Genomic DNA, 7,053 nt, shown 5'->3' with positions numbered 1-7,053 from the left:
TGTTGATGAGTGGATGTGAAAGATTGCAATGCACTTAATATTACATACATTATGTCGATATATATATATATATATAAAGCACCATTAAAACAAAGAATGTTTATTTTATTCTAATATATATATATATATATATATATATATATATATATATATATATATATATATATATATATATATATATATATATATATATATATATATATATATATATATATATATAATTTTTCCTATTTATATTTATATACACCGATCAGGCATAACATTATAATATTATCCTAATATTGTGTTGGTCCCCCTTTTGCTGACCCGTCAAGGGTGTATCAAGTGTATTAACCATGAATATCTCTAGGTTGGCTGAACTTATTCCCGGATGCGTTTCTGGAACCAGCATACCTCGAGTAAGCAAGGTCTGGATTAATCAACCGAGAGTTTAGGGATTGTTTGACGGTAAGATAACCTTGCTTTCTGGAATACCCCGCAGACAAATGAACTGAGGAAACACAAGGGCTTTTATACACAGGAGGTTCATGACAATCAAGACACACCTGGAGACAATCAGGGAGTAACAAGGGGAGCCAAATGAACTAAAACAGGACTACAAAACAAAGACAGGAAACAGAATAAATGGAAAATGACACAAAACGGGGAACATCAGGAATCATCATCATACAGACTAATCCATAATCATCCTTAAATCAAACACACTCAGAGTCTGTATGAAGTTTTAGTGACTTTCTGCATCTATTCCAAAGTCAAGACTTTCTTGCAATGCTGAGATGGCTGATAGCCCTTCTACACTTCTGTAACTAAAATAGTGGATTAATTATAGCAGTTGTAGTGTTTTCAGAGCAGTGATCTCACTGTTGAGGTTTGGAAACATGTTCCTCAGAACTGTTAGTTTCAGTGACCCTTTGACCACAGTTTAGACTGATGATGGCATTTCCTCTTCTTTCTTTAGCGATTGGCGTCTGCATGACATTTACATCTGTCTTTTCAGTAGTTTTGCTTCTTTAATAAATGGAAGTTGAACCCAGGCATGAACACAAGCTGCATCCATAATCGTATACTTCTATACTATATAGTAGGTGAAAATGTATGTGACAAAAGAAGTGTGTCCGAAATCTACTGATGATAATGATAATGACAACAGGGTGAATGTAGATGACCAAATTACATTCATACTACACACATTCATACTATTTAGAACATACTTAATCTTTAAGTATTTTACAGTGTTTACTGTAATGTTATATTGTATGTGTCGACACTCTCTGAGTCTGAAGTGAACAAATATCTATCAAAGTTTAAGTTTGTGAAATTAATTTGAAATATATATATATATATATATATATATATAAAAAAATGAAAAAAAATTCACTTCCAAGACCAAACCCAATATCTTTGCTCTTGTAACCCGGCTGTGAGTGAAAGTGAAGTGTGTTAAAGTCATTCGTTTATCAAAGTGGATTTCTGAACTAACCAGAATAAAGTCATATGAAATATTATACACTGTATAAATATTATAATGAATGATTTCATTATTAGTTTATATTTGCTGCTTTGCTTCACAGTAACACATCTTCACACATTACATGCAAGGAAAAAAAAGTGGGTGGGGGATCACCAGTGTTGGGCACGTCACTTTAAAGAAGTAATTAGTTATAGTTACTAGTTACTTCTTACAAATAGTAACTGAGTTAGTAACTGAGTTACATCATCATAAAAGTAACTAATTACCAGGGAAAGTAAATACTTTTTTTTTTCAAATTTTAAAATATGTCAAATAACTTGGATGCCCCCAATATTAAATAAGTTAAATGAATGAATTGGACACTAAATAGAATAAATTATTATTATAAAACATTGTACATTAATGTACACTATTGTAATGTTGCTGTGGTACAATGTGAGAGACACCTATCAAATTCAATGCATTATTGTAAATATTATCAGTAGACCTACTATAGTGTAAATATAGTGTAAATATTATCAGTAGGCCTACTATAGTGTAAATATTATCAGTAGACCTACTATAGTGTAAATATAGTGTAAATATTATCAGTACTATACTTTCCTTTGGTAGTGGAGCTCACGTTATCACCTGGTTTTTTAGCCACTAATTTTGTGGCGGCCTGTGATGATGTGAGGCTTCATTAGATTAGAATTACTTGCCACTGACGTGGAGAGACTCTTTCCTCCTGGGCATAAATTGCACGTTACATAAACATTCTTATCTTTCACCTCAATGAGGGAAAAGTAGCGCTTATACTTCCAGTTTGCGAAAGCTACCCTTGAAGTCGTTGGACTTGCCATCGCTCTGACTCCTCCTGGTCGTTGGTATGTGTGACTGTGCGTGTGTGTGTGTGTGTGTCATAAGTGTGTGTGTGTGTGTGTGTGTGTGTGAACTCAACCTATCAACCTCAACCTTGTTTCCCACCCACCAATTATCATCAGTTATGTGTACCACCCCACCCAACACGCAAGGCATGCACGCCTGCATGCGCACACACACACACACACACACACACACACACACACACACACACACACACACACACACACACACACACACACACACACACACACACACACACACACACACACACACACACACACACACACACACGTTGCAGGCCCGACTGACAGAGAGCCTGTTCGGATGAAAACCGCTTTAGTGAGCTCAATTATAGTAACGCCACATTTTATTCTCAGTAACACTAACAGCGTTGTAATGGGAGAAACAGTAATTCGTTTGATTACTCGTTACTGAAAAAAATAATTCCATTAGTAACTGGTGATCACCATATTTGTAACAAATATCTCAGGAAAGATTACACAATTACAGAGCTTTTATTAATAAAATGAGTAGCAATCATTCAAAAATGAAAAATAAAATGCTGAAAACAGATTCATGAAGTGATCTCCATCAGAACAGAGAGGATTTTACACAGTCTGAGCCTGTCCATTACTGTATTTAATATTATATTTAAAGCAGTTAATATAAACAACACAAGAACATGACCTTCAACACTGTAAGTGTAACGGAGGCCAGCTAGTAGTCTCTGTGAGAGTAATTCTCACTCCAAGAGGACGCTCTAGCGACTGACACTAGGGGTTTCAGCCTTTAGCCTCATTGTTAGAGCGTCTGACTCTCATGCTGGCGGACCCGGGTTCGAGTCCCGCTTGGAGTGAGCAGTTCGAACAGGAGGGGTTACATAAGTATCCATAAAATCCATATAAAAGAAACTAAATATTGCCTTTTATTTGTAAATCAATTTTAATCTAAACTTGATGGTGTCACTATTTCTTCAGGGTGATGAGAGTGTGTTCTTTGTTTTCTGAGAAGAGGAAAATAAAACTATGACCTCTATATGTTTTGCTATTTTAGATTGTAACGTTGGTTCAGCTGTGTGGGTGTAGGAAGGAAGAAGACGGGGTCGGCGTGACTGGGACTGCACTTCGGCCAAAACACTTTTTTTCATGTGAATGCTGTTTTACGTGAATATTATGACACGGGTGAAGCACTTATATACTTTATTTACAAAATAAATAATAGGTTTGCAATTAAATGTTACATCACAGCCATGGAAACAAATGGATTCATGCCGAACGAGAGAGGCTTTGTGTGGTGAGCCAAATTTAAGTTTGCTTACGTTTTGCTATCTGGTCACACGATTTTCCACAAATTTAACAATAGGCTTACGCCATTTTATTCTACTGGACATGGAATCTGTACAAATCTGTTCTCAAAAAGAAATCATTAACTTAATTTTAAATAAAAGCAGAAATTGCTAAAAATAAATAAAATATCTATCTTAAAATATGTTTTTAAGAATCAAAAAGAAGACTGACATCTGAAGACTGAGTGTTTTTGCACTTTTAGCGAGACACTTGGGCTTGTGCTTCACTGAGGATCTTTTTCATTCTTGGTGGCGGGTCGGGGAGGCAACTGCTGATCAAGCTCTTCTCCAGGCACAGTCTGTTTCTCTGCTGTGTTTTGATCACAGTCATTGCAGAGAAGGAGGCGTCACATAAATATGTGGAGGCAAAGGGTAGTAGCTGCTCCAAAGCTTTCTGTCCCAGGTCAGGGTGCTCCTGCTTCACACACACCCAAAACTGTGAAAGTGTGGACATGGCAAACTTCATCTGGAGGCCACGATCAGATGACACTTCCAAGAGTTTTTCCTGATAGGTGACAGGGAGCTTGCTTCGGACAAGAGAAATGGGTTTCTCACCCAATCCAGCTGTGCAGATTTCTCCTCCATGTTGACATGTCAGGAAAGTAGGAATGAAAATCCTGAATCAACTTGGTCAAATGTCCCACTATGACCAACTTGACTGGAGCTCTGTCCACATCCTCACCAGAGAGGAAATCATCCATCTGAGGAAAGCAGGTGAAATCCTCCTGTTCTCCACATCTCTGCTTTCTTCAGGAAACCACCCACCTTATCATACTGGTTTAAAATGTTGGTGTCCTTGCCCTGCAGAGACATATTCAGTTCGTTCAGTTTGCTGAATATATCTGCCAGATAGCACAGCTTTGCAAGCCAGTCTGTGTGCTGGAAAAAGGTGGCATGGGGAGATCTGTGCTCAGTCAGAAAGGTGTGTACTTCGGATCTTAATTCCAACAGCCGGTTGAGTATTCTTCCTCGAGAGAGAGCCAGCGCACTTCTGTGTGTTCTGCTCCCATATTTCCGCAGAGGCGGCGAAACAGGCGTGCATTAAGTGGCCTTGACTAAGGGCGTTTTCACACCTACCTTGTTTGGTCTGGATTTTCAGACTTTTCAGTTTGGTCGAAACAGACGAAATTTGGTCAGACGAAAAGAGGTCGTCTCGGTCCGGATCAAACTGAACAAAGCTTCAGTTCGTTTCTAGAGTGAAAGCATTTTCTGTATGGCTTTCAGACCATTTACAGGAAGTTCCTGTTTATTTTTAATATTATAATGTTATTTTTAAATTCAATCTAGGCCACATTGATTATGAAAAGTGCAAAGATGCGCAATATGTCAGAAGACAGAAGGTCAGAAATTATTTTGAACGAAATTTTGTATGATTTTGCTTAGAAAGCCTTTCTTTAATGTGATTGTATAATACACGTTTTGTATAAATTGTCTCTTGATTTTAATCAACGTTTAAGCTTGAAATGTCCACTTTTAAACGTGCTGAAAAGGAAATAGTCCAGAAATGCGCACTGTTCAATAGTGGCAACGATATTCGTCCGTTCATAGACTCTTGTCAAAGACACACATCTGTTTACAAACCAATCAATGTCCAGATGCCGCCCACATGATGAAGACGAGTGGACGCAAGTGTGTCATGTTCAGTTCTTTAGTGCGCTCGCATGATGGCAATGTGAAACCAAACCAAAACTAACCGAATGAATAAAATGTATCAAAACGTGAACTTCGGTTCGGACCTTGGTGCAGACTTTCAGGTGTGAAAACGCCCTAAATGAAGTTGATCACTTTGATGCTGCTGTTCAAAACGTTATGTAATACAGGGCTCATTTTCTTGGACGCCAATGCCTCTTTGTGTATGACAGTGAGTCCACATCACGTCGGGGTTTTCTTTTTTAATGCGTGCTATTAGTCCTTTCGCGCTGCCTGTCATTGATGCTGCTGCAGGATTTCCAACTCAAACCGTTTTCACAGAAAGCGGCATTGACAACATTAAATATGTCCTCTCCTGTTGTTTTCCCCTCCAAACTTTTGCAGAACAGTATGTGCTCATAAATGTCGTCAGTATCAACGTCACAAAAGCAACAAGTTGTCATTTCCGCTGACATCTGTGGATCATCCAGCTGGAGTGAAAAGGAGTCGCTGAGTTTTCCCACAACTTGCTCAATGTCTGTTCCCATTGTATCTACTCTGCGGCAAATAGTGTAATTTGACAAAGGCACAGTCTTTAATTTCTCCGCTGCGTTTTTGTCCAGCACTACACCGCTGGAAGGAGCAGGTCTTCAGCGATAGTGAATGGCTTCTTGGCTTTAGCTACGAGCAAAGACACTGCATAAGAGAACCTCCAGGGCTTTGGCTGATGTTGTGGAGGCCTTCCGCATCGTGTCTTGAGATGATCTGAATTCAGACAGTTTCCTCTTGAAAAAGTCAGGTGGCTTACCAACGTGACATCCATGTTTTGTCTTAAGATGACACTGCAGATGTGCTGGCTTCATGCTACTGTTAGCTCATTTCCCCCCACAGAAAAAACACAGTGCCTTGGGTGGGTTGCAACTTGTGGATGTAAATCCAAAACATATTCTTCAAGATACAGCCGGAATTTTGACGGCTCTGGTTTGGCCTTCTTGTCCCTGCGTGTTTTCAAAAGAATTGCAGCTACGCTTTAACCACGACTTCATGGTTGATCCAAGTGATTGACAGGTGACAGGAGGCATTTGACAGGTTGGGTCAAACCATCCTGCTATGGGGGTGACTCTGGGTTTTTAGGATAATGAAATTGAATAGCCTACTGAATATAAAATTCATTTTATGAACTTATACTTATATTTTCCTGAAATTTTCATAAAATAATTATTTTTAAAGGAATTTTGCATGCTACTTTTTAAATATATGAACATTTTAAAATCTCACGTACCCCCATTTGAGAACCACTGACTTAAAGGTTTCCCCCGCACGGCTATTCAATTCAATGAATATACTCTAGGCAGAATTACTATAAACAAAACATCTTTTTATTTAAATACATAAATTCTGGTCTCATTTGGTTCCACTCAAAAGCTGGCCAAGATGTTAGAAGGTAGCGGTAACTAGAGGGTGTGACATAACACTTCAAAAGAAACACCCACAAAACTAAATAAATAAACACAAATCAACCCCGAAAGGAAATACAATTTCCTATACACCTCACTAATACACAAACTCAACCACACACCATTTCCACAGCACACTTGTCTAGGTGGAAGTGAGTATCTCCTCTCTTAGTTACTCCTCAAGCATGGCCTAGCTGCAAAAACACACACACATTACACAATCACACACAGGTGCATCACCAGAGACAACACACACACACACACTCCACGGCAGAGACAAGAACAAC

The 7,053-nt window shown here is 38.5% G+C and overlaps 1 protein-coding gene across 1 annotated transcript in view; it reads right to left on the bottom strand.

Moving 5' to 3' along the window:
- LOC307132212 (nuclear factor 7, brain-like) overlaps window positions 1-7,053 on the bottom strand; it is a 222,040-nt gene that overhangs the window by 153,953 nt on the left and 61,034 nt on the right. The window lies entirely within an intron of this gene.

This window comes from Gobio gobio, assembly GCF_949357685.1.
Source record: "Gobio gobio genome assembly, chromosome: 1".
NCBI classification, from domain to species: domain Eukaryota; kingdom Metazoa; phylum Chordata; class Actinopteri; order Cypriniformes; family Gobionidae; genus Gobio; species Gobio gobio.
Note: the sequence above shows the minus strand (reverse complement) of the source record. Positions and strands in the feature narration are given on the sequence as shown.